The sequence below is a fragment of the Bos indicus x Bos taurus genome, chromosome 7 (genome assembly GCF_003369695.1).
Source record: "Bos indicus x Bos taurus breed Angus x Brahman F1 hybrid chromosome 7, Bos_hybrid_MaternalHap_v2.0, whole genome shotgun sequence".
Classification (NCBI taxonomy): domain Eukaryota; kingdom Metazoa; phylum Chordata; class Mammalia; order Artiodactyla; family Bovidae; genus Bos; species Bos indicus x Bos taurus.
The window spans coordinates 79100190-79121280 of NC_040082.1; the positions used below are offsets into that span (position 1 = coordinate 79100190).

Genomic DNA, 21091 nt, shown 5'->3' on the forward strand with positions numbered 1-21091 from the left:
CAATCCCCTACCCTTCTCCAGACTTTTTCAGTGACATGGAGCACCTGTAATTTCCCGTCTGTTAGTCGCCTGGGCATTTTCCTGTTCCTGTTCCCAGCCTTCTTACCCTGTCTGCTCACTCCTTTGCACCACTGCCTCCATCCAGGTCAGGGTGAGGTGTTTCTACAAGTATGTGGTGATAGGTTTGTTTGTTTTCCTCCACTAGATTTCAGGCTCCTCAGCATCAGGCACCATGTCTCATTCATGTCTGCCATCTTCCCAGCACTCGTGTCTAGCTCAGAGTTACAGCAAAATAATAGTGTTGACAAAGCACTCACTGTAGGCCAAGCAGGGTGCTAATTTATTTACATATATTCTCTTTTAAGGGAAAAAACAAAATCAAGCTATGATTTAGAAAAGGAATGTGGAAGAAAAGTAAAGATTGGGCAAGAGATTTGTTACAGGGAGTTCAGTAAAGACAGTATTTTATCAAAACAAGTAAGAATTGAAAAGATATCTATACTAGGGTAGGGCCTTCCCAGGTGGCACTTGTGGTCAAGAACCCGCTTGCCAGTGCAGGAGATGTAAGAGGTGAGGGTTCAATCCCTAGATCGGGAAGATTCCCTGGAGGAGGGCCTGGCAACCCACTCCAATATTATTGCCTGGAGAATCCCCGTGGACAGAGGGTGTCGCGCAGAGTTGGACATGACTGAAATGACTTAGCATACATGTACATGTGCACATACAAGGGTAGAGGCAGTAGAAACCCAGTGGAAAGAATTCTTCATAAGATGGTATGAAAAACCCAAACAAAACTTTCTGGCCAACCCAATGTTACAGTGATTCCTAGAGGTACTGAACGGATGGCTAGCTAGGTGACTGAATGGAAGAATAGAGAACCCAGCATGTGCTCCTTACATAGAACTTGCTGTGAAACTTACTTTGTTTAACTTACAAGTCTGATAACTTTGGTGCAACAACTTCATTAGGATGAGAGGAAAAAATGTCTAGGTGCAGAAGTAAGCTATGAGGCAACAGCCCGAGAGGAAACAAAGGTACAAGCAGACATATCCTGAGAGAGTAATTGTGATGGCTCTTAAAAGAGATATTTAAAATTAAATGTACACATACGATTATTAAATTAAGTCCAAAATTGCTCAGGTGTGGAAGTATGTAATGTAATTCAGAATTCTTTCAGGGTCAAAAAGTGAAGATTCCAGTGGTCATTGTAAGCTGAAGGATTGTCAGTTGGGGTGTTGTTGTTCAGTCACCCAGTTGTGCCCAACTCTTTGTGACTCCGTGGACTGCAGCACACCAGGCTTCCCCATCCTTCACCATCTTCCAGAGTTTGCTCTGACTCATGGAAGTAATGGTTAAAAGTGAGGACCCTGGAATCAGAGTGCCAGGCTTGAGTTCTGGCTCAGTCATTTACCAGCTATAGGACCTGGAAGAAATGACTTTACCTCCAAAGTAGAGGTACTTTCTTTGTTGGGGTGTTTTAATGATTCAGTGAATAAAAGAAAGCATGTGCTTCTGGAGCAGGCTGGGCTGTAGCAAGCAATCAGTGAAGTGTGGTCTCAGCTCCGTGTAAACCCACACGACTTAGTAAAGGTGGGAAAGGGAGCAGTGACTGTATTCGCACTTACACTCATGGATTTCGATGGGCTTTCATCATGTTTGGTAGATGTGTTAATATGGGTGAAGTGTTGCCTTGTTTCATATTTAAAATGACAATTTTGTTTCGTAAGATACACTTCAAGGGACTTTGTTTTTGCTACGCTTCAGCCTAAGTGCACTTAGTTTTCCCACATACTTCCTGAAAATAGTTGGTCAGGTGAACAATGAAAGTGATCAGTAATCATTTAAGACACAGTGTATTAAAATATGATACCTAGTTAAGTCCTTATGGTGGGAATTTTCGAGTTCATTGGTGTTGAATGTTCATTAAATAGTCCCTTTTACTATTCATTATTTTAGCTAATTAAACATCTTAATAGAAAAAATCCTTGAAATATGCCACTTTCCAAATGTTTCCTAAGATATAATTCATATATATTTCAAGATAAAAATATTGTGTCCTTAAGGAGAATTGCCCAGAAATAAATATATATTGATTTAAGTACTAACTGATAATGAACACAGAATTAACCTGTAGGATTGACTTAACAAGTCTTTTCTAAATGTCTGCTTTTTATCTTCGTCTTCCTCAGTTTCTTTGATTGATGCAGACACAAAGCGTTTGGTGCGTGTGCATGTAAGCTAAGTTGCTTCAGTCATGTCCAACTCTTTGTGACCCTATGGACTCTAGCCTACCAGGTTTCTCTGTCCATAGGATTCTCCAGGCAAGAATATTGGAGTGGGTTGTCATGCCCTTCTCCAGGGGATCTTCCCTACCCAAGGATCAGACCCACATCTTATGAGACCTGCACTGGCAGGCGGGTTCTTTACCACCAGAGCCACCTGGGAAGAAAATAACATTTGGTGGCGCTTCTCAATCCATTGTCATTCTCTGTACCTTTACCTTATGTTATTTTTTGTGTTGTAGCACTTATCCCAACTTAACATAAACTAGCTTTATTTGCTTATTTATCATCCATCTCCCCAACCTGAATAGAAGTTGCTGTGTGCAAGACTTTCATTTGTTCACTGCTATATTCCCCAAACCTACCATAATGCCTGGCAGAAATTCAGTAAATATTTGTTGAAAGAAGAAATGTACATATGTAAGTTTGTGCTTAGTCAAGACTCCTAGACAAGATTGTGCTGCTACATGGATGTATTTTTGTAAACATTGTTTACTGAATATAATGTAATGCTTATTCACTAAAAACTCAAAACAAAATTTGGGAAATACAAGGAAATATCAATTAAAAAAATGTTAAATCATTCTCCAACCCTGAGAAAATGATGACATTTTGTTGTGTTATCCCCTTCATGTATTTGATGTCACATCATAATTATGTGCCATCCTGGATATATTCTTTTATATGCTGGATTTCTTTCACTTGTATTATATCATCAGCATCTTTCTATACTTTTACAAATATTTTCTAAAGACTTCTATTTTAAATAGTAGAGTTGAAATCCTTTTCTTCTACCTCCAAACAACATAAGTAATGAAAAAACAGAGAAGAAAATCCATCTGTGATGAAACAAGTCATTAGCAGCAACCCCAGAGCACAAACTTTGAAGTACACCTGCCAAGTCTATAACATATGGATACAGGTGAAGGAAGACTTAAGAAACTACCATTATTCCATCATCTTGGACCTTGAACAAGGTGCAGATTTCCTTCAAATCAAGTACACTTCCATCCAAGACATCTCCAGTGTTTCCTTAATTAACCTAGAGCCGTAGAAAGACTCTGGGAGAAGTTGGAGTGACTCTGTAAATATCCAGACATCGCCACTGAAAGGTGGACAAGATGGAACTGGAGGAGAAGTGATTCTGAGCTGCCGTGTTCATTTTCCTCTCCCAACCTGCTAGCTGGGGGTGTCCAGTGGAAGTGAAGTGTGAGGAGGGCGGGGAGGCAGCCGTTGCCTGTAGGGGGCCCACTGGGGCAAGCAGAGGGAGGAGCAGGGGGCAGCAGAAAGGAAAGGCTTTCTGCAAGAGCTTGCCAAGGCTTTTAGGGAAATGCGTTACTTATTTCAGACTGAGAATGTACTGAGACACTGAATAATATTTGGTGAACTTAAAGAGTGAATACTTTCTCCTTATCCTGTTTGATAGAGAGACATGGCCACTAGGGAGAAACTAACCCATTAAGATTAGAAATGAGAATGAAATAGCTGAGCTTGTGCAAACTTCATGTAGTTTACAGAAAGAGGTTAGCACAAAGATAAGGGCCATAAATCAAAGATTAAGCAACATGGCACAAAAGGGCATGTTTCTGCAGTTGTAAAAAGAGCTTTGCAGCAAAAGGTGAAGCTGAGCTTTTCAAATTGCTGGAATGTCACTGTTTATTTATGAGGCAAGATAAAACTCATTTTTAGATAAATGACTAAATTGAAATACCATAATACGTACCATTCAGGTGCTGTTATAGTTTTAAAATGTGACTATAAAAATGTCACATTATTACGGATCCTATTTGTTGGTTGGGTATTTTCCGAGTCCTGTCTACTCAGTGTATTGACTCCCACTAGGTTTTACTGCTGCCCGCCTTGTGTAGCCAGTACACAGTAGCTATTATAAAAGCAAGATAGAGTTCTTTTCTACCTTGCAGAGCTCTGAAGAGTTTCGGGAACGTGAGCCAGAGCTCGTGTTGTTGTTTATGGTATTAGATAGAGTAGAAATAAAGGCCCTTTGCTGACAGAGACCATACCTCATTTACAAAAAAGCAGTGGGTTCTTCAAAATTCAAATTTATATTTCATTTGAAACTTGAAAATCTTACATTCTAGTTGTTTCCCATTTCCCTTGAGCAGCTCTGCCGGATTTAGGCAAGGCTGAGTTTACTATGTGAGTGTGCAAGTGCTTAGTTGTGTCTGACTCTTTGCAACCCCATGGACTGTAGCCCACCAGGCTCCTCTGTCCATGAGATTTCCCAGGCAAGAGTACTGGAGTGGGTTGCCATTTCCTTCTCCAGGGGATCTTCCCAACCTAGGGATCAAACCTGAGTTTCTTGCATCGCCTGTATTGGCAGGCGGTTCTTGACCTGCCTGAGCTGGTAACTCACTAAAAAAACCGTTGCGTGACTGCATGACAGTAGCAGTCCTGTATTTTGTGTGCCTCTCTGGTTAGTCATGTTCACAAATTGCACTTTACATTTCATCATGCTACCAGTAAGGTTTTTGGAGATAGTTGGGAATAAGTCAGAAACAATGGGCAAATGGAAGCTGTGTTTGGGTATGGAGGCCACTAGGAAGAGCAGGTTGATATGGAAAACTGAGCTTTGGGAAGCACAGAGCAATGGATTAAGAGGGTAAGTCAGGTGACAGTATGAGAGGAGGCTGTAACAGGCTTGCAACTTCTGAAGAGGTGATAAGAAGAACTCAGGGAAATGAAAACAGAGTGGCAAACCAGTGATAGGAAAGATGTTCAAACCATATGCAGGCACTGTCCTAGATGCTTTACAAATGTTAACTCAGCTTCACCATAGCCCAAGTGAGCTAGGAATGATTAGCATCTCCACTGTATAGGTGGAGAAAAAAATTGAAGTGAAGGAAGTTTTAAAGCGGGAGAAGGCAATGGCACCCCACTCCAGTACTCTTGCCTGGAAAATCCCATGGATGGAGGAGCCTGGAAGGCTGCAGTCCATGGGGTCACTGAGGGTCAGACACGACTGAGCAGCTTCACTTTCACTTTTCACTTTCATGTATTGGAGAAGGAAATGGCAACCCACTCCAGTGTTATTGCCTGGAGAATCCTAGCGACGGGAGAGCCTACCGTCTATGGGGTCGCACCGAGTCGGACACAATTGAAGCGAGTTAGCAGCAGTAGCAGCAGCAAGTTTTAAAGCACTTTGCTCAAGTTACACAGCTAACAAGAGGCCCAGCTGGGATTTGAACCTGGTACCTCAGATCCAAGCCCATGCCCTTGGTCCTTATATTGCTTTGTCTCTCAGACATCTGTGACAAATTAAGATGCTTTGTAAAAGTTTAAGTGTTCACTGTACAAACGAATGAGTTGGCAGTTAGGTCTTTGTTCGAGGTCAACACTTGATTCATACTTGAGACACTTTCAGGGTAGAAGTAATGAGTAAGAGTGGGCACACAGGGTCGTATCAATGGACAGAAGTTAGTGAAATTTAAAGAGGAAAATATAGGGTGGATTAGAGAAATTATTGTAATAATGAAGCCTCATCTTCAAACTGGGTTCATATTAGACAAATTGTTACTTTTAGAACCCACTTCAGTATTCTTGCCTGGAAAATCCCATGGACAGAGGACCCTGGTGGGCTACAGTCCACGGGGTCGCAAAGAGTCGGACACGACTGAGTGACTTCACACACAGTTTGTAATTGAAAAATTTCCTTATAGAAAATGTGTGAATATTGTGCAGTTTTACAGTTCTGTTGTTCAGTCTCTAAACTGTGTTTGGCTGTTTGCAACCCCATGAACTGCAGGCTTCCCTGACCTTAACTGTCTCCTGGAGTTTGCTCAAACTCACATAGTGTGCTTAAACTCATGTACTTTACGGTAGTCCTAGAATAAACAGCATGTGAACTATTTCGTTGTCCCCTATGCAAATGAATTAGCCACAGAATTTAGGTAAGTGTCCAGTAATTAGTGGATTTTTCTTTTCAATTTAGGACACTTAGGCAAAAATTATGTTGATCCTCTTGGTGTGGATTTAGTTCAGTGTTTAGGAAGTATTATTAAATTGCCAGAGATATTATTAAATCACTATAGGTTTGGCCAGAATGTACTTTTAAATGTATTTGACAATGTGCCTTCACTTTTAACAACTAACACAATTAAAAGTGTAGGAGGAAGACTTTTAGGCAATTTAAATACATATTTTCAATAACCAGTGTACGAGACAGCAAAAGAGACACTTATGTATAGAACAGTCTTATGGACTCTGTGGGAGAGGGAGAGGGTGGGAAGATTTGGGAGAATGGCATTGAAACATGTAAAATATCATGTGAGAAACGAGTTGCCAGTCCAGGTTCGATGCACAATACTGGATGCTTGGGGCTAGTGCACTGGGATGACCCAGAGGGATGGTATGGGGAGGGAGGAGGGAGGAGGGTTCAGGATGGGAACACATGTATACCTGTGGCGGATTCATTTTGATATTTGGCAAAACTAATACAATTATGTAAAGTTTAAAAATAAAATAAATAAATACACATTTTCAAGCATGTTTTTCCTGTTTCTTTTTTCTTGACAACCAAGATATTGTATAATTGTTTTTAAAATAAAAATAAAACCTAATGTTTTAGATTCATTTTTAGTGAAGTGTATTTGTTAGGGAGAGCAGTTTTATAGACAAGTTTCAGTTGAACAATTGTCAAAGACCCAAAGGATAGGCTTCTTTATATGCTGTATGTAGGGCTGTGTCTTGACAATGTCAAAGCAACTGCTTAGTTCAATTAACGATTTGATTCTGGAATCAAATAAGAAAAACTAATTATTTGGTAAAAATAATCTGTTTTTGTTATTTTCTCTCATCTTTTTCAGTCAAAAGTACCCACTTGTAGTTGTAGAGAAGCTGATGCACCAGTTCTTACAAAAAATAAAAGGTGCTTCATTTATGATGTTGCAGGAAGCCTGACTCCAGTAACCTTTAATACTGGCTAGTTTTGGCCAGTATGGAGAAGGAAATGGCAACCCACTCCAGTACTCCTGCCTGGAAAATCCCAGGGACACGGGAGCCTTGTGGGCTGCCGTCTATGGGGTCGCACAGAGTCGGACACGACTGAAGTGACTTAGCAGCAGCAGCAGTTTTGGCAAATGGTTACTCTGGACTCTAACTGTTATACTTTGGGACTCTTGGGAAGTAGACTATATGCCGGAAGTTTATCAGAGAGTGCTCTTGGGATCAACACCTGTGGAAGGGAGTGGGCAGGAGAAGCTGGGCTCTGATGCTGTCTCACCAAAGGCCTCAGTTGATCAGCAGAGAGTGGAGGATCTCTGTTTAGCCAGGGGTGATTCCCAGAGAAGAGGATAGCTGAGGGCTGTCGGGCAACATCATTCCCAGCAACTGGGGATGATGTCCTTCCATCCTAAACTGGAAGCAGCAGTGCCCTCTAGAATAAATGACTAAAATATTTTGAAATTTTAAAAAGGAAAAAAAAAAATCTGCATCTTATCATTTACTTTCAAGTTATATATAGTGTTATCACAGAAGCCTCATTTTACAAGGAAATGAAACCAAGAAAAATTTTATTTGAATAAGTCTTTTGCGTAGAAAAGGGAAGTGGTCATATTTTTAGTTACTGGTCATCGGGAGAATGTACTTGTGTGTGCAAGAGTGTGGAATAGATAAATAGGATGAGCCGCTTTTAGTCTTGTGCACTGTATTAGGAGCTTGAAAGTGAAAGTGGTTCAGTCATGTCCGACTCTTTGTGACCCCATGGACTCTACAGTCCATGGAATTCTCCAGGCCATGGAATTCTCCAGGCCAGGATACTGGAGTGGGTAGCCTTTCCCTTCTCCAAGGGATCTTCCCAACCCAGGGATCAAACCCAGGTCTCCCACTTTGCAGGTGGATTCTTTACCCGCTGAGCCACAAGGAAGGCCCTGTCAGGAGCTTAACCTATCATTTAATCTGTGGAACTCCTCTGTGAGGGAGGTACTGTTCTCTTGATGGTATTGGTAAATAAACAGACTCAGACAGGTTAAGTGATGCCTGAGATCACACAGCTAGTTTGTGATATAGTCATGACTCGAAGCCAAGTTCATCCAAATCAAAGCCCTTTTTCAGATCCCATGCTATACTGTTCTAATCCTTTAACTCTAGCCAGAGATTTTCTGCTTCAGTGGTTAACTTTCTTCCCTTGTTTTAACCATGTCTCCTTATCCGGGTTTAGGTCCTCACAAATCCCAGAAATTTGCTTTTGACCCTTGAGACAACTTCTACTGGTAAAAGGCAAATATTTTTATCCTCCCTTATCAGGGCTGTAGTGCGAGTGACAGTGGACCAGCGTCCTATGAGAACGGGTGCCTTCTGGGATGATTTCTGCCCCGTACTTCTGTCCCCATTTAGTAGGTGTGTTAGTGGGTAAAGGAAATTCACCATGCTAAAATATTCTTAGGAGTCAGAGGTGAAGCTGGGTGTACTGATTCCAAATCCCGTGCTTGATCCCCGCTTCAGTGAGATTAATATGGGGAAGGAGGTGTGTGTGTGTGTGTATACAGTAAGTATAGAAACACTCCAAACTTTGAATGACCCCACATTATAAGCATTTCATTTATGATGAGGGGTTCTTGGAACCAGTAGAAAGAAATCGCTTGGGGTATTGCTAGGAAAAATATAAATATATACACTTGAAGTATATGCTTTTTGAAATGAATTTAAACCATTGAAATTAGAATAACTTCCTTTGGGCTTCTCATTTGATTAGAATGCCTGGACAGTGTTCTTTTACACTGTGTTCTGTGTTTTGAGGAGCTATGGTTGATTGGTCCCCACAGTTGAATCAGGTTACAAATGACACAAAACTTCCACTGCTCCATGACAGTCGGCGTCCTCTGATTTGTTTTCGACAGCACAACTGAAGTAGGCAAGATTCTCTTGTTACTTTGCTTATTTGAGTAGGATACTGCTTGTGTCAGATAGTCCATGAGGACTTTAAGACATTTGTCAGATTTTCATATAATATTTCATCTTCTATAGTAAAAAAAGGAATAAGGCAAGTCATTGTAATATTTTCAGTCACATATATTCTTTGATAAAAGTAAATGACAATCTCTATCTGAAGTATTTTATGTCTTTTCTCAAGCAGTGATTACTTTATTTGTATGACTTTGGTTTCTACGCAAATCTTAATTTAATGGAGGATTTCAGGAACAGTTGAATGAAACAGATATTTCGACATGATTGATGCAGTGTCCCATATATATTGTATAACTGCATTATAAATTACTTGGGGCTTTAATATTGAAAACAGATGAAAGTATGTTTGCTTTTTGAAATGAGAAAAGAAGGATATTCGTATACAAACTTGTAGAGGTTTGACTATATCATGAATGCATATCTTCATTAACAACCATAACTCAGCTTCCCAATTTATCAGTATTAATCTAAATGGCTGTAAACTTAATTATCAGTACTAGTGCTGCAGTCAAGACCAACTAAGAATTTATTATTTTTTTATTGTTCTGGGTATTAAAATGGTCACAGAACTATAGTAATACTGTTTCATATCTATCCCTACATATATTAAATTATGCTGATACTGATAATTTATAAAGTTTATGAATGAGAACCAAATTAAAGATGCCCTTTGAGTTCTCTTTTTTTCCCCCATAGTGAAGTTAGGAATCAAGTAGTAATATAATATCTTGAGAATTCATATATAATGGACAAGGATTTAATGAAGACTTTCAGGTTTCACTGTTATTTTAGATCCCCATAGTATTTGAATGTGGTTTTATATGTCATTTGAATCTCTTGGCCTAAGTCTTCAAGGGAATGTTCATTTCCTAAAACCTCTTTATGGGATAAACATAAGCTTTTATAAAAGGATTCATGCACACCTCTGCTTCTAGGGTAGCCTAAAGGCGTGTGCATATACAGGCAGGAAGGAATCAGATACCAGGAGGGGGACTTGGGTCTTACACAGGGGGGAAGGCTGTGGCAGCTTGCGTACTGGTGTCCTGATCTGAAGGAAGCAACTGGGTTTGTGATCATTTTGAAAAGTAGTACCAATTTCTCTACATCTAATGTTCAAGAGAAGATAAAAATATGGATGTTTTTGTAAAATTCCTTCATTTTAGAACACTGAGAAGACCAAATCAATCCCTGATGTGGGCTGCATATGGCCCGAAGGCATCCAGTGTTCTCATTCCCATCTAAGTCATGGGAAACTGGAATTCTGATTGTCTTCCATTGGACATACATGGAATGGAAGTTTGAGTAGGAAACTAATTATCTTAATAGAATCTTCAAAATGAAATCAGAGCCAGCTTTGGATAGATTTAAATTTTCTTCTTCAAGTGTGAAAAATCCTCCAGTTTTCTAGGTTAAGCCACATATATTTTAGTCCAAAAAGGAGGTGGGGTATAGGAAGTTGGAATCCTGTTTCATTTGGGATACTGTCTTTTTATTGATTGGTCCAAAATTGAATACCCAATTTCCTCTTTCGCATTTATATCTCAGCATGAGATTTCCTTTCCTGATTTAAGCCTTTGTGGCCAGTTTTTATCTGATCATTTGTCTGTCTGATATCCTTGATATGTTTTTGTAACATTTTTAACAGAAAATGTAAGTGCTATTTATGGAAAGCAAGCTGGTCGGCTGTGAGGGGTCTCTTGTGATTTCTCAGGTTGTTTTCACATTCGACTGATGCTGGCTTCTAGAACAGAAGTCTGGGAACTAACGATGAATGTTAGACCACTGAACATAGGTTTCTTTCCTTTCCAAGTCTGTCTGCAGGGGCAGAGAGAAAAGATGAATGAGAATGGAAAATATATGCATGTAGCTGAGCAGGAGGTTAATTATATTAATTTCAGACTCAACCCAGCCTGAAGACAATATAATAATCTTATAAAAAATGGAATGCCAGCAAGGAGCCAAACTTCTATTACCTTTTTCCTTTTAAGAGCACAATATGTTATAGCAATCAGGAACTCATAAATTGCCCTTACAAGCAGTTCAGAAAAAGTTACTGTGTGAAGCCTACTTAGAGTTGGAAACTGTGGAGAGATTCTTTTCCCCCATTGCACCTGAGGTGTTTTTTTCCATGTGTTGAGTTTTGTTTCAGTTGTTCAGTAGAGAACATGGGAATTCTGCTATGTTTCTCAAACATGTGATGGATGTGGAGGGGTCAAGCTGAAACTGAGTTACTTTGAATACTGAGGAGACAATAAATAGTACTCAGAAGTATGATTCCCTGAATATATATGTGAATACAGAGAACCATCCCATTTTCCTCTCCTTTGGACTAGGATCCCTGGTAAGAATGAAGTAGGGGATGAAGATGGGAATTAATGTAGGGAGAGATGAAATATTCTAGTGCCTTCCAACACAGACCTCTTCCTTACCTCACAGGGAAGCTTCCGTTCCTTTCCTTCATCAATAAATACTAAGACTCACTGAGTAAAAGACCAGTGATTCAAAGTGTTGACACCTTGAAGTAGGGGAATGTTTTTCAAATAATTTACAGCAGCTATGAAAGTAATTTAAAAAGTTAATCTGCCCTTAAAGTATTCAGCTTTGTCAATTGTGCATAATATCCTCAATATTTACTATTACTTTATGCTACAAACATAAACAATCATTTCAATGACCCTTTTTATTAAAATATGTGAACATTTATATTTCATTATTTCAGAGAACCACATGAATCCCACAAGTCCGTGGAAATTTTAGAGTGAATTTTACTGCCTCGTCACCTATGTCTAGACAAATTTATTAGGCACTTGCTGATGGTGAGTAATACCTGTTTATTAAGCTGGTTTTCAGGCTGCTTACATGAGAACTTCCATAAATTAGCTCTAGTAACCTTAGGATTTAAACTTAAATAGAGATTAGGTATTTATAAATTGATTCTAGCGATCATGAAGTAAGAGGGAAGATATATATTTTTAAATGCATTTTTTGGCTTGAAACCCCTCCCTTACTTTCAACCCCAGGGGCCTGCTCTACCATAAAAAGGACATATTTAAACATTAGAATCTCTAGTGCCAGAAATTTCCACTTTATGTCTTGGCTAACCAGTGAGGATAGTCAGCACCTTGTCTCTCTTAAAACTGACAGGGTACATTTTTAAAGTGTTGAAAGAGAAGTATACAGACTTTACAGGTTGAGCAGTCTCAGTTTCCTGGCCTCGATGAAGTTTTTGAAAATTAAGTTACTTTCAGTTGTCAGGATAACGCACTGTGGTCAGTAAATGAACTGGCTATTTAGTCATTGGCATTTTCTAGTTAACACATACAAATTGGTAGGGCATACTCTGAAATAACTTCCCTGGTAGCTCAAATGGTAAAGAATCTGCTTGCAATGCAGGAGACCCCGGTTTGGTCCTTGGGTCGGGAGGATCCCCTCGAGAAGGGAATGACAACCCACTTTAGTATTCTTGCCTGGAGAATTCCGTAGACAGAGGAGCCTGGCAGGCTACAGTCTGTGGTGTCACAAAGAGTCAGACATGACTAAGTGACTGACACTCCTCCAAGACTCTGAAATACAAAATCAACATTACTTATGGTTTTATGGTACCTTAATCCAAGGAACCATCTACTTCCCAGTACGCAATTTAGTGTATTAAGAAGGCGAACCATTTAAAGACTCAGATTTATTAATCTTTTGGATATTAGCCCAGCCCCAAGTTTTAAATGAAATCTGCCTAAGTGTGGGCAAATGCAAAGAACCTCCAGGTTTGTTTTGTTTTTTTTAGCACTTTAATTTGCAAAACTGTAGGACTGTCTATTCCTCTTGTCACTGTTTAGAACTTTGGTCTGTCTCGTACCTCCTCAGAAAAGCAATAAAACCCTTTGTCTCTTGGGGTTCTTTAGGAAACTGCATTGTTTGGGGAAAGGCTCTACCATTTTAAACCCATCTTTGGTATCTTGGTGTCATGACTTCCCTGGGGGCTCAGATGGTAAAGTGTCTGCCTACAATGTGGGAGGCCTGGGTTCGATCCCTGGGAAGTGGCAACCCACTCCAGTACTCTAGCATGGAAAATCCTGTGGACAGAGGAGCCTGGTAGGCTATGATCCATGAAGTCGCAAAGAGTCGGACACGACTGAATGACTAAACTTTGACTTTTCACTTTGGTATCTTGGAGATGCTGGATAGGAGTTACATGGTGTGTCATGGGAATAGCCAGCATACAAAATGAACAATACCCCATCCAAAATTTAGTTGTTTCTAAAATCCTTTGTCTCTCATAAATTCACTTCTTGATTATGTTGCAGAATCAAAAGTTAAAGAAGTATTAAATAAACTGTGAGAAAGTTTAGCAAATTTCAGTAAAATACGCTGTCTTCTAGCCACCTCTTTCTCTAGGAGAGTAGAACTTCCGTGGGTGGTGCTTCATGAGATATTTTGTATTTTAGCTACATTTGCCCATCAGCTGCATGTTCTCACAGCAGTCAGGATATTGATTGCTAGCCATCGATATTAATACACCCAGAGTGATAATTTTGTGGTTTCTCCTTTTCTCCTACCTCTCCTCTCCTGCTATCTTATTATCCAAGTCACTCAGTCTAAGGGTAAAGAAAACTGAGATGGGTGGGTTGGGGATGGAAGAATGGAACCAGAACTGCTCTGTGTCCCATCTTCCCAATGGGAGTTACTACTCATTGCTCAGGTAGTGTCCATAGGAAGGACAACTACATGTGTCCAGTGACCTCTGGCAAGCAACAAGCTGGCATCTCTCACAGTGACTCACATCACTGGGCATGGATTTGGGTGCTAAAGAGAAGGCAGGACCATTTCAGTCCATACGCGGCTAGTTGTATCCATAATGCTGTCAGTAATTACCAAAGCTTTATGGAGTGCCCAGTCAAGCGCAGGTACTCTAGTATCTGTCTAGTTACTTAATCCTCATGACAGGGGGACTTTGATGACCATTTTTCCCGATTGACAAATAAAAAAAAAAACTGGAGCTTATAGAGAGGCTAAGGAGCTTGCCATGGCCATTCTCCAGGTCAGTGGTGGTGAAAGGACTCAATCCTGGTCCCAAACCCATAGCTTTAAAAACAGCCTGTGTGCTCCCAACTGTGTTCTTCACTCAGCAATATGTATAATGCATCCCACAGTGTGAGATTCTTCATTTGTCCCTTTTTTTTCATGGTAACACTGTGATAAGCAGGCTGTGTTCTTTTTCCAGTGGCAGAATGTTTAAGATATATTGTTCGTATCTTAGAGATGTATAGGGGATTTTTTCAGTTGATATGTGAAGATCTATTTCTATATTTCCCTTAAGTAAGAAACTAAATAGAATGTCTTTTTTCTTCCTTTCCTCCTAACCTTGTGATTACACTTGCATTGGAAGAGATCCCATGGCAGATGGCATCTGAGAGTAGTTTTAACAAATATGTTCATTTTAAACATTGTATGGCCTTCGTATCAACCAAGTTTTCTAATGACACAATAAAAACAGAACATTTTAATGTTGAAACCTACTTATGTACTTAGCTGTCAAACTAAATGGACTGTAGCCCATGAGTCTCCTCTGTCCATGGGATTTCCCAGGCAAGAATGCTAGAGTGGGTTGCCATGCCCTCCTCTAGGGAATCTTCCTGACCAAGGGATCAAACCCACATCTCTTAGCTTTCCTGCATTGGCAGGTGAGTTCTTTACCTCTCACACTGCCTGGGAAGCCCTGCCAAACTAAATCAGCCAAATATTATTTTCTGCTAGCCTCTTATGTGGATAGCTCAGTGTCCACTTCTGGAGTTTAACCCTTGCCAGTCAAGTAGTTTTTTCATGTTCCCCCTTCATCTCACTATCCTCCTAGCAATCACTACAGTCTAGTCTTTTTACTCAAGCTGAAACTTACCATTATGTTAGGTACATTTCTTTAGTTCAATAATTTTCACTGGAGACTGTTGAAATTAGTGCAAGTTTTTAATTACTTTTTGAAAGAATAGATAGCTTTTATATGTAAGCAGTTACTTAAACTGAAATAATGAAACATTAGTAATTATATCTTTATTTTTGCTTTAATGAATCACTGAAACTGTTTTGTAAGTAAACTCTGCAGAGATACTCTTTAAAATGATATTGTTTGAAAATGTTTTTGGTTTTCTCTTAGGTGTAGGTATTGAGTATTTTGGAGAGGCCAAGCATGCTTCATCATATATGGCAAAGCCTTTCCTCCTTGGTTCTCCTGACATTTGGGGTCAGATCGCTCATTGTTGTGGGGGCTGTCTGTGTGCATTGGGGGATATCGAGCTGTATCTTTGGCCTTTACCAATCACATGTGAATATGTAACCTCCTCCTAGATGTGACAGTTAGAAATGTCCAGACATTGTCCCATGTCCTTTGGGGCAAAATCACCCCAGACCGAGCGCTGTTGCTCTGTGGTTCTCCTGCTGAGAAGTCTTAGTTAGAGAGGGATCAAAATATCAGCTCTGGTGATGACCAAGCTACAGAAGATAAGGTGGCTAAGGTCTAAGACCAGGATAGGTTTCTTTTTCTTTTCTTTTCAGACACCTTTACCCAAGTGTCATCTTACCAGGCCTTCTCTAGCCACTCTGTTAAAAACTAGCACAACCCTATGACTCTCAGCCTCACTTGCTCTATTTATCTTCCTTGCACCTATAAGCCTGTAGTTATATATTGCTTGTTGTTTTTTTTCCCCTGTCAAAATGTAAGCTATAATTACCTTCAAGGCTCATTTCAGAAAATTTTAAATTGCTTTTAAAAAAAAATTTTTTTTAATGTATGTTACATGAATGCAGGAAATTTGTGTTTTATTTAGTCCTATAAGTGCAGCACACAGACCCATATGTGACACATAATTTGTAACCCATGAGAAATTGTTGACTGAATGAGTCAATTATTTAGAGACACTTTCTATAAAAAAATAGAGTGAGGATATTAAAGATCACTAATATAGCTGAAAATAAATTGAGAGAGTTGTTAATGGAAAAGAAGCACAACTTCAAGTATAATAAAATCTACCTAATGATTTTATAATTAATTGTTTCATAATTGAGATTTAGGTTTTTCCTTCATTTGATGGAATTAGTTGTACTAGAGTCCATTTTTCATGTCAACCAACAATGGCTTCAGATGAGAGAAAGCCTTGAGCTGTAAGGAAATGAGGAGAGAAAGTCCAGATGATGCATGAAGTCAGAAAACAGTTGGAAAATACCAACATTTCGTATACAAGCAACCATTGAAAAATGTGTCAATAAGCAAAAGCCTGTCATTAGACGGTTTCATTGGAAGTTACGGAAGAACGAATACAGCATTCCTTAAAATGCTTGTTTTGTAGTTTGAGAAGTAACAATTGAAGTTTGGAATTTAAAGGAAATAATTTATTTATTGAGTTTAAAATTCTTATTCTGTATTTTAAAATCTTTTCTTGCTTTATGCTTACTTTTTCAGTTCCCTATTTTTAACCAATTGCAAATGTTTTTAAGTACCACTGCACTCAGTCTTTTGAATTGAAGTAGTTGCCTTTAGTAGAAAATCTGAATTTCATCATAAGGATGGAACACAAAATCCTTGGCTTAAATATAAGGCTCAGAAATGAATGGGATAAAATGATGTCAGCTTAGCAAATGGTAAATATACACAGTCCACCAAATGTGCTTTTGTCTTGAAGAATTATGTACATGTGTACCAGGCACTGTGAAGACTGCAGCCCCTTCAGGCTGTATACTGAATGCCACTTGAAATTTTATATGACAGGAATAGCCAACCTGGTCATAGGCAGACACCAGAATTCACTAGCATTATCAACAAAAGGTCTGTGACAATTGATCTTTCAAAAGAAATGTTATTCTCAGATTTATTGCTGTTGGTTGATTAGGGTGCCCTCATGTGTTTCCTAATTATAGTACCTATTTAATTCTTTCAAAGTACCTATCATTTCTTCCTTTTAAACATAGGGTCAATATAATTAATGAAAATACTGGAATTTTTTTTCTCATACATGCTTCTTGAGATATATGTAAAGTCCTGAAGAGTCCAAGGCAGCTCTGGGTAGTGGATTGGGCCCTGTTTATCATGAATTAGTTACAGAAGTAGAAGAACCAAAGAAACAGTCGGTCCTATTCCTCTTGTTTGTTGCGGTTTGGAGGGGTGTTGGCTCACCTGGTCTTACGTAGTATGTGGGTGGTATGTCCTGGCCTGAGACCTTTCTCCAAGGCTCTCTGTCCAGTGTTATTCCCAACCTCCATTTGTGGTATAACATGGTCATATCTTATCCCTCATGGATTATAGCATAGCTCAACATCTGGAGCCAGAGGTTTTGGTTTTATAATGGAAATAGGATGAGTGGAGGTGACAGGAAACAAAGAGATTATAGAGTAGCCTTTCATTCCCTGAAATTCTGTCTGATAGTAGAACATTTTGGGAATGTGCTTGTGTGCGTGCTCAGTCGCTTCAGTCATGTCTGGCTCTGGGAACCCATGAACTATAGCCCCTCTGGCGGCTCTGTCCATGGGATTTTCCAGGTAAGAGTGCTGGAGTGGGTTGCCATGCCCTCCTCCAGGGGATCTTCCTGACCCAGGGATTGAACCCACGTTTCCTGTAGCTCCTGCATTGCAGGTAGATTCTTCACCAGAAAACCACTGGGAAAGCCCCATTTTAGGAATTTACTCAATCAATGGACATATTAAGTTTCCATTACATGCAAAACATCCTGATGCGTGATGTGGGGGATACAGAGATGAGTATGAATTGCTTTTTTTCCTGCCCTCCAGGAAAGCATGTCCTCTAATGATTTCCTTCCTTGAGGTGGTCTACTACAACCCATAGCTACAGGTCTTTCTGGAAGTGTTAGAGATTCAGGAAAATCATGCTCTTGTGACTTTTGCACATCCAACAGGATGGCTTACATGTATCATTTGGTAGCATTTTTGTACTTCTTTAGAATTCATCCTTGCAAGGACTTTCTTAAAACTTAAAAATGTATTTCATTTATCCCATGATTTGCTCTGTGTGGTTTTATATTTTCTAAGTACATTAGCATCACTAGAACATGTTAAAAGTAGAATTCCAGTGTTAAAGATGAGGGGATAGAGTTTGTCTCAAATAGCTGATGATGTTTCCAGAGTCAAAATAAAACTTCCTCTTTTCTCTTCATTCAAGTAGAAGGCAGTTTGACCAATGAACTCAACGTCTCTCTCCTGAAAAACATGGATTCATGGACTAATAGAGTTTTAAAGCTCTAAAATTATTGGAGGTAATTTCAGAGACAGCGAAATTAGTAGACACTGAAATACACATCTTCCTGCTAGTCACTGAGTAATAGGAATGTCACATTCTTATCTGCTTATCTGATAATTTCCTGGGGTTTAGGTGAATGAAAGTAGAGTTGATAAATGAGCTATTTGATCTATTTTTGGCATGTCCAGTGCCTAAGCATAAAGCTGAGAAGTCAATTCTAAAATCTTTTAGTAGTCACAAAAAGTAATAATATTGACTGCTGAGATATATTATGAACTGTGGGGTTGTTAAGAGACACTAATGACATGGATATAATTATGGATACAATGAAAGCAGTTGTCAGTGGATTTTGTAGGGTTTCTTTTAAAATCACATTAACAAGATTACTGAATAATTAGAACACAGTTTGAGGCAAGCTTTGCAGGAATGATTCCCAGATGTGAGTGAGCTAATTTTTATCATTAGATTAAACTCAGTGTTTTAATGCAGCTGGAGCGAAAAACATATACTTCAGTAGGACTTACAAGAAGCCAGAGTTGTTTGACTTTCTTCATTTTACTCACAAATTATTTGAAAAGATAGACTGTGTTCTTTGTTATCCATAATATATTACAGCTTTCTGGAAGGTCTGTGTGAGTAGTGCTTTTCAAAGCTTGCTGGGATAAAGTGGTCATCACAGCATCTTTACCGCAAAGAACATCTGCTCACCAGCTCTGCTTTCTTTGGTTGTAGGAGTACTTTAGGGGATGATTTCTTTTTTGTCTCTTGACAGACTTCTGTGCTCGAGGCCCGACTGCAGAGATAACAATAGTGTGTGTGTGTGTTTGTGTGTGTGCACACAAGTATAGAGTATGCTAAAATCATAAGCCTGACCATATAAGAATTTGTTGTTTCTCTGTGTATCCTGAAAGTTCTTGGTTCTTTCACATATGTGTAGATATTCTCAATTTGAAAAAAAATACTGATTTTCATTTGTCTCCCTTCAGATTATGCTCTCAATTTCTAGAGATGTTTTACATTTTTAACTTAAATAACACATTCATCCTGGTACCTTGGAATGATGAGCATCGTATTCAAGCAGTTCTGTTTGTGTCTTACTTGTAGAATATTGTGAAAATAAATATCTAATGGTTTTTCATCTAAAATAGAACTGTGAAGTTTTTGTGGGAGAAAAAAGTTGAATTTGGCAAACGTTTATCCTGAATTTTCCTCTCATGCCATTGCTTATTAAAAACATAAAAATAAGTGCTTCCCTCCCTATTTCTCTTTTTCTCAGCCCTTGAATATTGAACATAATCAAACATATTATGAGCAAAGCGAACTACTTGTATTTTGTTTTTACCTCTTAAATTAATTTTCAATATGTAAAAAATACCACAAATATTGATTATATTTATATTTTTCTCAAATTTCTGGGATCCTCCCATTATTTCAGATTCGGAGGGACATATATCTTTCATTCAAAATATATTAATAGTTGATATACAAATGGGAAAATCTTAATTTTCCAAGCATTTTATATGTTCCTTAAATAAATGTGGTACATAGAAACAATATAAAGTTCATTATCTCATATTTGTTAGGACATCTTTGTTCCTTAAAGGGAAAAAAGATATATGAACCTGGCTTTCAGTTTCTGGAACATTAAGGTCTAGAGTATTACTGTTGTTCATTACCTTGATGTTCTTAAATAATGTTCTGATAATAAGAGCCTTCATTGTCTAAGCCCTCACAGTTTGGTTACAAGGTGAACTATCATAAGAAGAAAATATTTACTGATGAAGTGACTGGTTATAAAAGTAGCTTTCTAAAATCTCACTAAGCTGATGTTTTTATTAATCAGTTTTGGGCTGATTATAAAATGCTTACAACAATGTAACACACACAAAAAATGCAATGCTAAAAATATGATACACATGCAATCCATATAACAAATTGATTGCAAGAATTCATTAATTCTCGGACTTCCCTGGTAGCTCAGTGGTAGAGAATCCATCTGCCAGTGCAGAAGACACAGGTTTGATCCCTTAACTGGTAAGATCCCACATGCCTTGGAGCAACTAAGCCTGTGCACCACAACTACTGAGCCTATACTCTGGAGCTGGGAAGCCACACCAACTGAGCCCACATGCCCTAACTACTGAAACCCCATTGCCCTGGAGCCCATGCTCTGCAACAAGAGAAGCCACTGCAATGAGAAGCGCAAGCACCACAGCTGGAGGGTAGCCCCTGCTCGCCACAACTAGAGAAAAGCCCGTGCAGCAGCAAAGATCCAGTACAGTCAAAAATAAATAAATAAATAAAATTATATATATATAAAAAGAATTCATTAATTCAAAACAATTGATGTTGGAAAACTGCCTGAATCATATATAAATCCATTGATAAATGAGGATCCAGCAGAGTGAGACCAATGAACAATTAAAAATGAGAGAACAAAAATGGATGAGGACATAAGTAGATGCTTCATATGAAAATTATTTTAGAATCAAAGGGCAAGAGGAACCCCTGGGAAAATTGATGACATCTTTGAGTATTCTTTGAAATAATAGCTCTGGTTTAGGCTGAACTGTAGTGTAATTTTGTCAGGAAAGAAAAATTATGTCTACTTGCTTCAATCTTTACTCCAGTTCATTGCTGCAGTTATAGCTTA

At 38.8% G+C, this 21091-nt stretch overlaps 1 protein-coding gene across 7 annotated transcripts in view; it reads left to right on the forward strand.

Moving 5' to 3' along the window:
- The window catches only part of SNCAIP (synuclein alpha interacting protein), a 163925-nt gene that overhangs the window by 18739 nt on the left and 124095 nt on the right, over window positions 1-21091 (forward strand). Inside the window, exon 2 of one of the 7 annotated variants that reach the window (XM_027546964.1) lies at window positions 11923-12019. The exons of the other annotated variants lie outside the window; for them this stretch is intronic. The gene's annotated coding sequence lies outside the window, so the exon portion shown is untranslated. The remainder of the gene's footprint in view (window positions 1-11922; window positions 12020-21091) is intronic. 7 annotated transcript variants of the gene reach the window in all.